Below are 17,235 nucleotides of genomic sequence, written 5' to 3'. Positions count from 1 at the left end.
AAGAAAGAGGTAAGAGCCTCCCCCAAAGACGTGCCGTGTACATCAAAAAAGCAGTCCTTTTTTTATTTTGGTATACGTGTTTTGACGCTTGTTTCAAAGGAGGATGGAAGTAAGGGCTCGTGGAGAAAGACGTGCAGGTAAGACGTTTCAACTCGTAGTAAAATGCTACGTTGTAAATACCAGCGTGGTAAAGCCACTTGCGAGGTAAAATTCGCGTGGTAAAGCCATGCGTGGTAACTGAAATCGTGGTATAATCATATATTCCTGTGAGGCAGGTGTGAGATATTGACACATTTGCATCCTAGAAGTGGCACACTGAGTTCTCATAGATTGCAATGCGCTACTTCTACAAGGCTTTTTGCGGGGGAGCACCCACCCTGTATACATCATACCTGGCACAGGTATATTGTGGTGCAGGGGTTTACAAAGTGACGCATCTGCCTAAATGTGCAACTTTGTGAATAGGGCACAACATGGCACATTTTTTACGCTGCCGATGCATCACACAAAGTGACGCACTGGCGGCATAAAAGTGAAGTAACGCCTCATAAATAAGGCTCTTAGAATTAGGAAGAGTTTTCCTTTGCACTGTCAGGGGCTAATGAAATGAAATGAAATTGTGTATTCAATAAATCACGCAGCTACTCAGACTAGAGTGTCCTGGCACGTGACAGCGGAAGGAAAACATGCGTAAAAGACATATCATTTATTAAAAAGCCAGGTTTTTAAGTTCTTCCTGAAAGAGAGCAGGCCTGTGGTTAGTTTCAGAGACTCAGGAAGTCTATTCCACAAGTTTGCGCCTAGAAAGTAGAGGGATCTAGCTGCAGTTTTAGGCATGATAGCCAGGTTGGCATTGGAAGATCCTAGGGGTCTAGATGTTGTGTAGCGATTAACGCACTTATTTAGGTAGCTGGCTCCTAAGCCGTGGAAATCTTTTAAGAAGATGGTCATCACTTTAAAGTCGATCCGTTCTTTTATGCGGAGCCAGTGTAGAGACTTAATAATAGGGGTCATCCTAGATCTGGGTTTAGGTGTCAGGATGGCTCTGGCCACTGGTCTTTGTACCACTTGTAGGTGCTGGATAAGGGATTTGGGAAGACTGAAGCACAAGCTGTTGACATATTCAAGCTTTGATGTCACCAGAGCCTGCACCACGATTTTTCTGCTCTCAAGCGGTAACAGAGGCATGAATTTTTTTAGCATCCAGAGGATGCCAAAGCAAGTGCAATAAAAGATCAGAAGAGAAATAAAAGATCAGGTTGGTTGTCTAAAAGTAAGTAATAACTATGTAGTTCATGCTTTTGCATAGAGCTACAATTTAAAAGAGTGGCCTTTACGTCTTCTGGTTTCCTATTGTTTTTACACTTAATGTTGCGTGGGAAGATCTTGGGTGCGAGTTTCCTGGGCTGGAGGAGATACCAGTTGCACTTATTGCATCGAATATCTACCTCCAAGCTCGAATCAGCCGCTGTACACTGACAAAATGCTAGCCGCCTAAGGCTAAGCAGTTTTTCCCTATTGTAATATAGTTGAAGCAACTCATTAAAGGGGAACTGGGCAGCATGGCCGGCGTCGGACACCTCCGGGCGCAGACAGGCTTGCCTTTGGTGCGCCTTCGGCTTGCCAATGGCACGCCTCCGCTGCGCATGTCCGTTTGCATCGGGAATGGATTGGTGTCACTACAACGCAGGCTATTACAACGCCTGCCGTTACAACGCGGTTTTTACATCGCATACCACTACAACGCATAGTGCTTTTAAGCGCTGGATAGTGATTTATTTAATTTACTATTCCAACTCCAGTCCCCGTGGATAGTAGGGAAGGTGTTGGATAGTAAATTAAATATATTCCCTATCCTAGAGCGCCCCCCAGCGCAATGCGTTGTAATGGTTTGCGTTGTAATGGTTGCGTTGTAATGGTAGTGCGTTGTAATGGGTGCGTTGTAATGGTAGTGCGTTGTAATAAATGCGTTGTAAGTGATGTTCCCCTCGGGAATATATAAGCTAATGCCTATGATGCAAACTGGATCGCTAATGCAGCTGAGGAAGCCGAAACTATGTGGGAAACAGGGGCTCAAATTGGATCATGAATTCAAAGCTGTTCTGAACAGGGGCCCCCAAAATATGTTTGGCTCAGGGCCCCAAAATCCCTAAAATGTCCCTGCTTGTTAAAGGATCCTGCGCCAGCCGTAATATTAGGGGATGGGTTTGAGACATGTACCCAAGCACTCAGAAGTGAGGGAAGGCATGGAGACATGTACCAGAGTACTCAGAGGAGGGGGAAGGTGTGGAGACATGTACCCAAGCACTCAGAGGAGGAAGAAGGCTTGGAGACATGTACCCGAGCACTCAGAGGAGGGGGAAGGCGTGGAGACATGTACCCAAGCAATCAGAGGAGGGGGAAGCTCTGGAGACAAGTATACAAGCACTCAGAGGAGGAGGAAGGTGTGGAGACATCTACCCAAGCACTCAGAGGAGGAGAAAGGCTTGGAGACATGTACCCGAGCACTAAGAGGAGGGGGAATGCTTGGAGACATGTATCACACTTGAGAATGTATACGATTACCTTGTAAACAGAATCTGTGGCTTGGAAGAGTCACTCCCTGCGGTGTCTCTGTACAACGTGCAGCACAGTTAAAGTACAGGCTGTTTTAGCACGCTCTGCACATTACGTGCCCTTGTTAAAGGATCCAGCGCTAGCGGTAATATTGGTGGAAGGCGTGGAGACATGTACCCGAGCACTCAGAGGAAGAGGAGGGTTTGGAGACATGTACCGAAGCACTCAGAGGAAAAGGATAGCGTGCATACATGTGCTCAAACACTCAGAGGCGGGGAAAGTCTTGGAGAGAAAGTACCTAAGCACTGAGAGGAGGGGAAAGGTATGGAGACATATATCCAAGCACTCAGAGGAGGGGGAGGCTTGGAGACATGTACCAGAGCACTCAGAGAGGGAAGGCATGGAGGCATGTACCCAAGCACTAGAGGATGGGTAAGGGGTTGAGACATGTACCCAAGCAATCAGAGGAGGGGGAAGGGGTTGAGACATGTACCCGAGCACTCAGAGGAGGGGGAGGGTTTGTGACATGTACACAAGCACTCAGAGGAGGAGGAGGAAGGCATGAAGACAGGTACCCGAGCACTCAGAGGAGGAAGAAAACGTGGAAACATGTATCCAAGCACTCAGAGGAGTGGTAAGGCTTGGAGACATCTACACAAGCACTCAAAGGAGAAAGAAGGAGTGGAGACATGTACCCAAGCACTCAGAGGAGAGGGGAAGCGTGGAGACATGTACGCAAGCACTCAGAGGAGGGGGTAGGCTTGGAGACGTTCCCAAGTACTCAGAGGAGGGGGAAGGCACTGAGTCATGTACTCAAATAGTCAGAGAAGGGGGGGAGGCATGGAGGCATGTACCTGAGCACTCAGAGGAAGGGGAAGGTGTGGAGACATGTACGCAAGCACTCAGAGGAGGGGGAAGGCATGGAGTCATTTAGGGCCATATGTAGGTAAATCAAGAATACCGATTCCTTAATACCGAATTTTACCGATTCGGTATTAAGAATTCAGTAAACGCGATGTAGATAAAAAAATCGCTAAACATTACAGATTCGTTAAAATTCGGTAATAAATACCGAATACGGACGAATCGGTAATAAATTTAAATACCGAAATACAAATACTGATTCGGAGTTACAGAATACATTACCGAATCGGTAAATACCGATTCGGTAATTCAAAAAATCGTAATTCGTTGAATCAGCCAATCCTGTATCACCCAATTACCTCCCAGACAGGAAGTGGCCACACCCAGGCATCTGCACAGGACCTGGAGCTCACTGTGAGGCAGGCAGGTGAGCTGAGGAGCCAGCAGCAACAGAGCCTCACAGCTACCAGCAAGAAAAAAAAAAGACAACAACAAGCATTGAAATGGCAAGCCAGGGCAGGGAGAAGGAGGGAGGTGACAGGAAAAGAAAACTGAAGTTCAGTGACAAGGAGCTGGAGGTACTGATCCAGGATGTCGGCTAAGACCACCACAAGCTTTTTGGAGCCCAGTCCCACCAAGTGCCCGAGTCACAGAAGAGGCAAATCTGGAGTGGCATCTGGGACAAAATCAATGCCATAGGTGTGACCCAGCGCACCATAGAGGACATCAGAAAGAGGTGGTACGACCTCAGGAAGACAGCAAAACAAAGGATGGCAGAGAGACAGAGGCAGGCTGCAAAAACAGGTGGAGGAAAGAACCGAGCCCCAGCACCAACACCACTGGAACTGATGGTGGAGTCCACCATCCAGCCGGAGAGTGTGAGTGGCGTGGGAGACACAGACAGCTCCGCCAGAGCAGCAAGAAAACAAGGTAAGAAGCATGCCAAGCATGCTGTGCTACCCCCTCCCCAACCCCATTCCCCATAGAGGCATGGGGGCTCCCACTCCACTCCATGTCTAACTGATTACCTGCAATGCATTATGGGTGATGTAGTCAGAGGGAACTGATGTATAGGACAGTCAGGCTAGCAAACACATTAGCATGGTAAAGTAATTGGCTACGTGAGGACAATCACTGTGCTCTGTAGCATGATGTTTAATGTAATTCCATTGCAGACAGAGCAGTGAGTACTTCTACATTTGTGTCATTACAGGCGAGTCATCTCGCAGTGCAGCAGAGGGCAGCAGAGGCAAGTCAACTAGGCCAGCGGGGAGGCAACATGAGGATGACAGCATGCCTGCAGGGACCACAAGCTCGGTGCCATCACAGCCACCCAATCCTTCACCACAGCCATCACCACAGCACCAGGGAGGGCCACAATCCCCTCTCCCCCAGTCCCCACTGCGACGATCATCAACACCACCACCACCACAGTCAGGCAGGAGGCATGCCGTGCCCACCCTCCAGCAGATGGAGGAGTCGTCAGAGGAGGGCACAGTGGGCGGACATAGTCCAATACATCAGGGATCCAACAGGGATAGGGCTGGTACTCCATCCGAGGGCGCCCACAGTTCATCCCGACGCCGCAGGGCAAGGCCGGACAGTCCTGAAGCGTCCGAGCAGGGAGAAAGTGTGTTTGCTGGACTGGAAGGCAACATGCTGAAGGTCCAGCGCATGCAATGGAGGGAGATGAAATCAATGCACAGGGAGGTGGCACACATCAACAAGCACATGCACAGGATGGAAAAGGGCATCAGTGCTATGGGAGAGAACTTGTGCGGGGATGGAGGGAGTAGCAACCTCTGTGGACAACCTCTGCATCTAGCTGGAGCAGGACCGTCTTGGCAGGCGCAGGGAGAGGCAGATGCTCCAGGCCTATAACAGGTCCATGAACCGGCTGGCCACTGCAACATCACTGATGTGTCGCAGGTCCGTCGCCATGCAGGAGGAGATGGCGCATTGCAGCAGGGATGTGGCTTGGGGATGGTGTCCATGACCTCAGCTTTAGAGCTCCTACAGAATGTTAAGGCGGCCACAATGGAAGGGAGGGGGGACAGTGAGGAGGCTACCAGCTGTGGTAGCATTACGCCCTCACCCACCGAGTGCAGGAGGCGCAGTGAACGCCACGGGCAGCACAGGAACAGTCCAACACACCAGACAGTGTTGCTAGTGAACGGGACGTGCAGCGCGTGGACACAGGAAGTAGAGACCTATGCCTGTTGCCATACATGAGATGGGTGATGTAACCCATGTCCGATTGGACATTGATCACAATACTGGAGGTGTGCCTAATAAACACCTTAACATGTAACTGTTACTGGCTCTGTGTCGTTACTCACTGAGAAATAGTTTGAGGTAATCTCTGCCTGTCTCTGTCTCCCATCATGTTCATTAGCAGCACCTGCTGCGCAGGGCTCTGGCTGAGGGTTGCCCTCGTCCCCGTCCTCTGAGTCAGTTAGTTCCACTGCTGTTCCTTTTTTTGTGGCCAGATTGTGTAGCATTACACATGTAGCGATTATCTTGCAACATTTGATGGGGCTGTACAGACGTGCACCTCCTGTTTTGTGGAGGCAACAGAACCTGCTTTTAAGTAATCCAAAAGTGCGCTCCACCACGTTGTGTGTGCTCCTATGTGCGACATTGTATCTCCTCTCCCTTGGGGTGGTTGGGTTGAGATATGGTGTGAGTAGATAAGACCGGAGGGCATATGCGCTGTCACCTATGTACAGAAGAATGGGCCATTGATTTGTGTGACCAACAGCTTGGGGCAGGGTGTACATCAGGGTGTGTCACATTGACTTACCTAGTAGGTATCCATCTCCAAATTCACCAGCAAGCAGACGTGTATGGATGCCACTGTTCCGGAAGATGTACGAGTCGTGGCTAATCCCGGGAAATTTGGCCACGATGTCAGTTATAATGTACTTGGCATTACATATCACCTGCACATTGATGGAGTGGGTGGATTTGCGGTTTCTGTAGATATATTCACTTGTTGCAGGTGGGCAGATGGGTATATGTGTCCCATCGATGCAGCCAATTACGTGTGGGAACTGCGCAAGTTGGTAGTACTCCAGCTTGGTCCTCTGCAGATGTAATGTTCCATTCTGTCCATCATGGCATCCAGGATGGTGTTGAAGAAACGGGATAGACAGCTCTGTGACACACCACCCACTGCCGCTATCACACCCTGGAAACTTCCTGATGCAAGGAGGAGCAGGCAACAGAGTACCTGGACATGGGTTGGGATTGCGTGGGCCCTGGGTGTCTGATGCTCCAGATAGGGTTTAAGGTCCCGTATTAGGTCAAGGGTGGTATCTGGGTGCATGTCTGTACCTTTCATGGATTGCAGGTTCAGTCAATTGGAACATTGTGATGCGTAGTCTGTACACCCGCTCTTCCCATCTCCAATCCTCACTCCTGCTGCTCTCAAGCGTAGCCGCCTTGCTATGAGGTAGAGGGCCGCCACTGTGTTCACACTGTTGCATTTTGTGGCTGTTTTTATGCACTGCACCTGATTACCACCTGCTCTTGAAAAGTGGTAAATACCGAATCGTTATTACCGATTTTGGTCAAATTCGGTAACAACGAGGTTTGCTACATCGCACTTTTGGGGTTTTTACCGAATCGTTATTTCAGATTCGGTATTCATGGTTTTGGTATTCTCCGATCGGTAAATAAGGAATCGGTAATTATTTTCCGATTCGTTATTATCGATGCCATTCGGTATTACGTACATCTCAAATGGCTAAATACCAGTCAATAACGCCGAAAACTACCCGTTTTCGGTTTTACCGACCGGTATTTGGCCACCTACATATGGCCGTTAATCAAGTACTCAGAAGAGGGGGAAAGTGTGGGGACATGTACCCGAGTACTCAGAGGAGGGGGAAGGTGTGGAGACATGTACCCAGGCACTCAAAGGGGGGGGAAGGTGTGGAGGCATGTACCCGAGCACTCAGAGGAGGGGGAAGGCGTCTAGACATGTACCAGAGCACTCGGAGGAGGGCGAAGGCATGGAGACATGTACCCAAGCACTCAGAGGAGGGGGAAGGCATGGAGACGTGTACCAGAGCACTCGGAGGAGGGGGAAGGCATGGAGACATGTACCCAAGCCCTCAGAGGAGGGAGAAGGTGTGGAGATGTGTACCAGAGCACTCAGAGGAGGAGGAAGGCATGGAGACAGGTACCCAAGCACTTAGAGGAGGGGGGAAGGCTTGGAGACAAGTACCGAAGCACTCAGAGGAAGGGGAAGGTGTGGAGGCATGTATCCGAGAACTCAGAGGAGGGGGAAGGCATGGAGTCAGTCACACAAGCACTCAGAGGAGGGGGAAGGTGTGGAGAGATGTACCAGAGCCCTCTGAGGAGGGGAAAGGTGTGGAGACATGTACCCAGGCACTCAGAGGAGTGGGGAAGTGTGGAGACATGTACTCATGCACTCAGAGGAGGGGGTAGGCTTGGAGACATGTACCCAAGTAATCAGAGGAGGCGGAAAGGCGTTGAGACATGTACCCAAGCACTCAGCGGAGGGGGTAGTCATAGAGACGTGTACTCAAGCACTCAGAGGAGGGACAAAGGTGTGGAGACATGTATCCAAGCACTCAGAGGAGGGGGAAGACGTGGAGTCATGTACCAAAGTACTCAGAGGAGGGGGAAGGCATGGAGTCATGTACCCAAGTACTCAGAGGAGGGGGAAGATGTGGAGTCATGTACCCAAGCACTCAGAGGAGTGTGTAGGCTTGGAGACATACCCAAGTACTCAGAGGAAGGGGGAAGAGCGGAGACATGTACCCAAGCACTCAGAGCAGGGGGGAGGAGTTGAGACATATACCCAAATACTCAGCAGAGTGGGGAGTCGTGGAGACATGTAACCAAGCACTCAGAGGAGGGGGGAAGGTGTGGACACATGTATCCAAGCATTCAGAGGAGGGGGAAGGCGTGGAGACATGTACCCAAGCACTCAGAAGAGGGGAAGGCTTGGAGACATGTATCACAAGCACTCAGAGGCGGGGAAGGGTTGGAAACATGTACTCAAGCACTCAGAAGAGAGGGAATGTGTGGAGACATGTACCCGAGTACTCAGAGGAAGGGGAAGGTGTGGAGACATCTACCTAAGCACTCAGCGGAGGGAGTAGTCATGGAGACGTGTACTCAAGCACTCAGAGGAGGGGCAAAAGCATGGAGACATGTATCCAAGCACTCAGAGGAGGGGGAATGCGTGGAGACATGTATCCAAGCACTCAGAGGAGGGGAAAGGCATGTAGACATGTAGCAAAGCACTCAGAGGAGGGTGTATGCTTGGAGACATGTACCAAAGCACACAGAGGAGGGGGGAGGTGTGGAGGCATGTACCCAAACACTCAGCGGAGGGGGTAGTGATGGAGACGTGTACTCAAGCACTCAGAGGAGGGGCAAAGGCGCGGAGACATGTATCCAAGCACTCAGAGGAGGGGGAAGGTGTGGAGACATGTCCTTGAGCACTCAGAGGAGGGGGAAGGCATGGAGACATGTACCCAAGTACTCAGAGGAGGGGGAAGGCATGGAGTCATGTACCCAAGTACTCCGAGGAAGGGGGAGCGTGGAGACATGTACCCAAGCACTCAGAGAAGGGGGTATGCTTGGAGATATGTACCTGTCAGGATCCCTCCTTTCAGCAAGCCTAATGCAGATTCAATGTGCTTAAAGACAAGAAAATGGCGCGCCAGCCGAGACTTCACTTGGTCCGAGCTGTGGAATGCGCGGAATGCTAGGTTAGCAGTCTAGCCTTCCCAGCACGAGATCGAGAGTCCAGGTGCAGCGCGCGTTCCTTTGGAACTGCGCACTTCACCGAGGAATCCAGTCACAGTGGTCGCGTTAGAGTGTGTCTTCGGAAAATAAGCTAAGAAACGATTTCAGCCAGTGAAGAGTTTTTTCAACATTCATTGCCTTGACCTTGGGTTCACGCAGTCCAGAGTTTACAGAGTGTTCAAGCAGAGTTCGTGTTTTCAGAAAAGAAACCGGAGCCTTTTGAACAGCGTGTCAGAGAAGAATCTTTCCAAGCAGAGAATTCCTGTCATTTATTCACGGAAGCTGAAGGAGAGAGACTCATTCAAAGTAGTGGAGAAACATAGAGCTAAGTGGAATGTTTCCTGTATTCAGTGCAAGTTCATGAGACTGTGTAAATATTGTATTTCAACTTTATCAATGCATGGAAAGATTAATGAACATTAATTGAGTGAATCAAACTCACCAGTGCTGAATTTCGTCCTTTTAACCAGTGCAAGACAAAAGACTTCACGTTATCTAGAAAAGAATAGGGACAGTGTTAGAGAGGTTGTTTGAGTACTGTGAAAGAATTTACAAGCAGAAGAATAGGAAACTTACCTGGAGAGTTGAATGAAGTTAATTCATCTATTCAGGAGAAGGTCTCTGTACAAGAAGAAAACAATATAAGGACAACATTTTAGACAACACTGGTAGGTGGGGAAAACAAGCAGCATTATATAGAGCAAACACAGAGCAGTGAGCAGAAAGTAATAACCCTAATGTCATTTGCAGAAGTAGGAGGAAGAGCTGTCATCTGAAAATCCAGATTAGGCAGATCATTCACCAAGCTACACTTCAGTATAGAAGAGCGGCAGGTCGTTACTGATTCCTGGGTAGGTGTTCTTAGAAACAGTAATAGGAAGACCAGAGTAGCTCAGGTACAGTGATTTATTATCTTGTATGTGTTTAGTATTCCTAGGGTTCTTTGAGAAGCTGATTTGCAAGCTGATTGAAGATTCCACGGAACTCCAGAGGATCAGGACCAGTCTCTTCTCTGTTTTATTTATTTCGTTATTTTATCCAATTTTCCCCTTCCCTCTATCTAATCAGTTAGAGTCAAGATATATTCTGATTCTGATTGGTTGGAAGAGGGAGTCGGAAAGCTAGCATCTTCTGTTCCTGTGCAAGTCTTCGAGAGGAAAAGTTGGTAAGAAAGTGGACTCTGACAGAGTGAAGTGCCCATGTTGTAAACTTGCACCCGAACAGAATGGTTGAGGGAATTAATTTGCAGACATTGGGGGCGGTTTTAGATACTATACAAAAGGAGTTAGTAGCGGTAAAAGAAGAAAACCAAAGGTTGAGACAAGAGGTGATTAATTCCAGAAAAGAAACCGCAGAGTTAGCGCAGCAAGTTGGGCCATCACTTTTAAGAAATAGGGAGACTCCCATAACATCTACAGGGGAAACTAGCAAATCAACCACACAGGTCATACATTCCTTGTCCCCAGTCATACCCCTAGCGGCACCAGAGAGATTTAATGGGGATCCCCAGAAAGCACAGGTGTTCATCACACAATGTTCCTTGCACTTTATGTGTCGCCCTTCTATCTTCCCTGACGCACAATCTAAAGTGGCATTTATCTTATCATATTTGAGTGGGGATGCGGCCGCATGGTCTATGCCTTTGGTATCAAGAGATGACCCTCTTCTGCAGAATTATGACGAGTTTAAAAAATAATTTTTGCGAATATTTGACCGAAGAAGAATCTCGCAGGCAGTGGACAATGAGTTGTTGGATTTGAAACAGGGCAATAGAGACTTAGTAGCGTATTTGGCCCAATTTAACAAGTTAATTATGGAGACTGATTGGCCCGAAAGTAAAAGAACTGCAATATTCTATCGTGGCCTACGAGATGAATTAAAAGATGGGCTGGCACAAATACCTAATCGACCCACAGAGATATCTGCCCTAATAGACCTAGTATTGGAATTGGATTTCCGTCAAGGGGAACGGAAGGGAGAAAGACGACGTGAGTTTCGAAGCACAGTACCCCGTTTTGATAGAGCAAGGTTTGAACCAGGAAAAGGTACAGAAGGAGGTAACAGCTCAGAACCCATGCAAATCGGAACAATAAGGGGACCGCTTACTAAGGAAGAAAAGGAGAAAAGACGAGCCAGCAATTTATGCATGTATTGCGGCTCAAGCGGACATTTTGTGAGGAATTGTCCAAAGAAACCCAAAGGATCTTATAAGCCGAAGGAAAACTAGCTGCACCACCTGTAGAAGGAGTTGTACAGGTGGATGCGAGTCAAGAACCAACTCCACAAGAACACCAATTGGCTAACACCCTACAGTCGTCTTCTCCACATCTCATATTATCAACGACCATCAAATTCCGTCAAGAAGTGCGAGAAGGCATAACAGTTATGGTGGATTCAGGGGCAACTGGAAACTTTTGTGATCTGAAATTCGCAAGTAAGATTGGATTGAGAGCCATAGCCAAAGACAAGAGTGAATCAGTCAGAGCCATTGATGGGACGAATTTGTCTTCTGGCCCTATAGTAAGTCACACGGAATTGGTGCAGTTAATTCGAGAGGATGGCCATCAAGAAGACATTCATTTTAATTTGATCGACGCCCCTCAGTTTCAGTTGATTCTTGGGCTTCCTTGGCTCACTGAGCATAATCCAACGATAGATTGGGCTGCCAGAACCATAGAAATGACTTCAGATTACTGTAGGAACAACTGTTTCGGAAACCAAATAGAAAACCATCGGGAGAATCCGGCCCAAGCCTTATGTTCAGCTGATGCAACGGTGTGCGTAATCAATACCCAGACGATACCACCGGAATATCAAGATTTTAAAGATGTGTTTGATGAGCAGGAAGCGGAACAGTTACCACCGCATCGTGTCTATGATTGTAAAATAGACCTTGAACCAGGGGCAAATATGCCGTGCAGTCGGGTTTATGCTCTGACTGAGAAGGAGCATGCTCATTTAAAAGAGTACCTCAACAAGTATTTAGCAAATGGATTCATTCGTCCTTCTCAATCCCCAGTCTCCTCGCCTCTATTCTTCGTGCCGAAGAAGGAAGAAGGCGAGTTGAGGACTTGCATAGACTATCGCGCAATCAACCGAATAACCAAGAAGAATAGATATCCACTTCCTCTCATTTCCGTCTTGTTAGACCAGGTGAAGGGGGCACGAATATTCACGAAGTTGAATCTAAGAGGGGCATACCATCTCATCCGAGTAAGGGCTGGGGATGAATGGAAAACGGCGTTTAGAACCCGTTTTGGACTGTTCGAGTATCAGGTGATGCCCTATGGGTTGTGCAACGCCCCTGCTGCCTTTCAGCATTTCATCAACGATGTTCTCAGTGAATACATAGATCAATGTGCAATAGTTTATATTGACGATATCTTGATTTACTCTGTCGATGTACAAGAACATCGGAACCAAGTACAAAAGATTCTACAAAAGTTGAGAGAAAACAGGTTATTTGTCAAGCTGGAAAAATGTGCTTTCAATGTCACGGAAGTTGAGTTCCTGGGTTTTGTAATTTCGCAGTCGGGAATTCACATGGACAAGCGGAAAATTCAGGCAGTGTTGGAATGGAAGTCCCCAACCAGTGTAAAAGAAGTACAAGCATTCATTGGTTTTGCAAACTTCTATCGTCGGTTCATTAGTGAGTTCTCCCGCCGAATCCTTCCTCTCACTAGGCTGTTGAGGAAAGGGGTACAATTTGAATGGTCAGAGGAAGCAGAATTAGCGTTCAAGGCCTTAAAGGATGAATTTACTTCAGCTCCGATCCTTCTTCATGCAGACCCATCTGAGCCCTTCTATGTTGAAACGGACGCTTCCGATCTGGCTGTAGGAGGTGTACTTTCTCAAAGGAACAAGGAAACTGGTCAACTACACCCCGTGGCCTATCGTTCACGGAAATTGACTCCAGCAGAAATCAACTATACAATAACCGAGAAGGAACTATTAGCAATAAAAGACGCCTTCAAGGAGTGGAGACACTACTTAATGGGAGCTCATCATGTAGTTACAGTTTACACCGACCATCGTAATTTGAAATTTTTAAAATCAGCCAGGACCTTGACGCCTCGGCAACTTCGCTGGTCATTGTATTTCGCCGACTACGACTTTGTCATTACCTACAGACCTGGAGCTCAGAATGGAAAGGCGGACGCCTTGTCCCGAATGGGTACAGGAGAAGGAAAAGAGGAAATTAAGACACAAGCAATCATTCCCAATTCAAAAATCATCGGCGCAGTAGATTCTTTGAGTGTTAAGGAACAAATTCTCCAGGTCATGTCGCCTGAGAAAATGCTGGAGTGGGTGCAGCAAGGAGATGGGAGAGAAGTCATTGATGGTTTACCTTATCAGACTGAAGCCTTATACTTACCCACTTCTACACTACAGAGACAAGCGATGAATGAATGCCATGATCATCTGTTGGCAGGTCACAAGGGAGAATTGAAGACTGTGGACTTAGTTAAAAGAAAGTATTAGTGGCCACACATGAATAAGGACATTGAGCAATATGTAAAGACATGTGAGATTTGTGCCCAGGGAAAATCAGAACGGCAAGCACCTAAGGGTTTATTACAACCTTTGCCTAACCCTCCTTCCCCCTGGCACACACTCACTCTAGATTTGATAACTGATCTTCCCACTTGTCAAGGGTTTAACACCATCTTAGTGGTAGTGGATACATACACCAAAATGGCACATTTTGTAGCATTGAAAGGAACTCCAACTGCTAGGCAGTTAGCAGCTCAATTTACTGCTCAGGTGGTGAGATTACATGGAATTCCTGAGGTCATGATATCGGACCGAGGAACGCAATTTGTGTCTCATTTCTGGAAGGCCTTTATGAAGAGACTTGGGGTTGAGACACGTTTTTCCACCAGTTTCAACCCAGAGACTGATGGACAAACAGAACGAGTGAACCAGGAAGTGGAGCAGTATTTACGGTTATTCACGTTGAAGCAGGGTGGGGAATGGTTGGACTATTTATGGACTGCAGAATTTGCCTATAATAACGCAAAGAATGTGTCCACGGGTTATTCACCATTCTATTTGAATTATGGCAAACACCCGAATTCCACAGTGCAAGATGTTCACATCTCTGTCCCGGCAGTTCAGGATTTAGTAACTCACTTACAGCAGATACATGAAGAGGCATCCAAGAATTTAGAGCAGGCAAAAAGCAGGTACAAGAAGTATGCTGACAAAAAGAGAAGAGATACCCCAGATTTAAAAGTAGGTGATGAGGTTTGGTTAAATACTAAGAATCTTCGATTAAAAGGCAGTAGAAAGTTTCAGCCTAGATTCATAGGACCATATCCTATTGCAGAACAGATCAATCCAGTAACCTTTAAACTAACTTTGCCCACAAAACTAAAAATTCATCCAGTTTTCCATGTCTCCTTATTAAAGAAATCAGTTGAGGGGTTGCGGAAAGAAGAAATTCCACCTCCCATTCAGTTAGAAACTGGATTAGAATTTGAGGTCAAGGAAATTGTGGATTCAAAACGAGTAAGAGGAAGACTGTACTATCTAGTGGACTGGAAAGGCTATGGGCCAGAGGAAAGGTCTTGGGAGTTGGAGTCGGATGTTCATGCTCCTAGGTTGGTGTGCCTCTTTCACCAAAGAAATCCTACCAAACCTAGACCGGGAGGACCCTCCTTGGTGGGGGGTACTGTCAGGATCCCTCCTTTCAGCAAGCCTAATGCAGATTCAATGTGCTTAAAGACAAGAAAATGGCGCGCCAGCCGAGACTTCACTTGGTCCGAGCTGTGGAATGTGCGGAATGCTAGGTTAGCAGTCTAGCCTTCCCAGCACGAGATCGAGAGTCCAGGTGCAGCGCGCGTTCCTTTGGAACTGCGCACTTCACCGAGGAATCCAGTCACAGTGGTCGCGTTAGAGTGTGTCTTCGGAAAATAAGCTAAGAAACGATTTCAGCCAGTGAAGAGTTTTTTCAACATTCATTGCCTTGACCTTGGGTTCACGCAGTCCAAAGTTTACAGAGTGTTCAAGCAGAGTTCGTGTTTTCAGAAAAGAAACCGGAGCCTTTTGAACAGCGTGTCAGAGAAGAATCTTTCCAAGCAGAGAATTCCTGTCATTTATTCACGGAAGCTGAAGGAGAGAGACTCATTCAAAGTAGCGGAGAAACATAGAGCTAAGTGGAATGTTTCCTGTATTCAGTGCAAGTTCATGAGACTGTGTAAATATTGTATTTCAACTTTATCAATGCATGGAAAGATTAATGAACATTAACTGAGTGAATCAAACTCACCAGTGCTGAATTTCGTCCTTTTAACCAGTGCAAGACAAAAGACTTCACGTTATCTAGAAAAGAATAGGGACAGTGTTAGAGAGGTTGTTTGAGTACTGTGAAAGAATTTACAAGCAGAAGAATAGGAAACTTACCTGGAGAGTTGAATGAAGTTAATTCATCTATTCAGGAGAAGGTCTCTGTACAAGAAGAAAACAATATAAGGACAACATTTTAGACAAAACTGGTAGGTGGGGAAAACAAGCAGCATTATATAGAGCAAACACAGAGCAGTGAGCAGAAAGTAATAACCCTAATGTCATTTGCAGAAGTAGGAGGAAGAGCTGTCATCTGAAAATCCAGATTAGGCAGATCATTCACCAAGCTACACTTCAGTATAGAAGAGCGGCAGGTCGTTACTGATTCCTGGGTAGGTGTTCTTAGAAACAGTAATAGGAAGACCAGAGTAGCTCAGGTACAGTGGTTTATTATCTTGTATGTGTTTAGTATTCCTAGGATTCTTTGAGAAGCTGATTTGCAAGCTGATTGAAGATTCCACGGAACTCCAGAGGATCAGGACCAGTCTCTTCTCTGTTTTATTTATTTCGTTATTTTATCCAATTTTCCCCTTCCCTCTATCTAATCAGTTAGAGTCAAGATATATTCTGATTCTGATTGGTTGGAAGAGGGAGTCGGAAAGCTTGCATCTTCTGTTCCTGTGCAAGTCTTCGAGAGGAAAAGTTGGTAAGAAAGTGGACTCTGACAGTACCCAAGTACTCAGAGGAGGGGGGAGGTGTTGAGACATCTACCCAAACACTCAGCAGAGTGGGGAGTCGTGGAGACGTGTACCCAAGCACTCAGAGGAGGGGGGAAGGTGTGGACACATGTATCCAAGCATTCAGAGGAGGGGGAAGTCGTGGAGACATGTACCAGAGCACTCAGAGGAGGGGAAGGCTTGGAGACATGTACTCAAGCACTCAGAGGAGGGGGAAGGTGTGGAGACATGTACCCGAGGACTGAGAGGAGGGGGGTGCCTTGGAGACATGTACCGAGTACTTCGAGGAGGAGGAAGGTGTGGAGATATGTACCCGAGCACTCAGAGGAGGGGAAAGGTGTGGAGACATGTACCCGAGGACTTAGAGGAGGGGGAAGGCAGGAAGTCATGTACCCAAGTACTCAGAGTAGGGAGAAGGCGTGGAGACATGTACCAGAGCACTCAGAGGAGGGGGAAGGCCTGGAGACATGTACCAGAGCACTCAGAGGAGGGGGAAGGTGTGGAGACATCTACCTAAGCACTGAGGAGGGGAAGGCTTGGAGACATGTACCACAAGCACTCAGAGGCAGGGGAAGGCTTGGAGACATGTACCCAAACACTCAGAGGAGTGGGGGAGTGCTTGGAGATGTACTCAAGTACTCAGAGTAGGGGGTAGGCGTGATGACATGTACCCACGCACTCATAGGAGTAGGCTTTTTTCTACTGAATCCAGAAGAATGGCCCCCCAGCATCAAGGACATGCTGACTACCATACATGCAATGATTTACAATACCCTTTCAATGTGACATCACTGGCTTCTTTACTTTGTCATCATTGTCTTTTTCCAGAATAGTTAGTAAAGTGCTTAGGCACCCATTTTAAGGGTAGTAGATGGCCCATCGGTCTCCCGAGGTCATGATCTCTGCTCCACTCATGAAGGTCCACCTGTCCCACCTTCCTGGCAGAGACCTCCAAGCATTCAGAAAAGACACTCCTGCAAGTGCTCGATCTCAAGAATGAACA

At 47.5% G+C, this 17,235-nt stretch overlaps 1 long non-coding RNA gene across 1 annotated transcript; it reads right to left on the bottom strand.

Moving 5' to 3' along the window:
* Nucleotides 1–9,642: 9,642 nt before the first annotated feature.
* LOC147669878 (uncharacterized) lies at nt 9,643–15,525 on the bottom strand. The gene is made up of 3 exons (XR_015303731.1): nt 15,479–15,525; nt 9,784–9,828; nt 9,643–9,702 (listed from the first exon to the last, which is right to left on the bottom strand). It is a non-coding gene; the product is annotated as an uncharacterized LOC147669878 (long non-coding RNA).
* Nucleotides 15,526–17,235: the final 1,710 nt, after the last annotated feature.

This window comes from Lissotriton vulgaris, unplaced genomic scaffold (genome assembly GCF_964263255.1).
Source record: "Lissotriton vulgaris unplaced genomic scaffold, aLisVul1.2 SCAFFOLD_1490, whole genome shotgun sequence".
Lineage (NCBI taxonomy): Eukaryota > Metazoa > Chordata > Amphibia > Caudata > Salamandridae > Lissotriton > Lissotriton vulgaris.
This window is presented reverse-complemented; position numbering and strand designations above follow the sequence as displayed.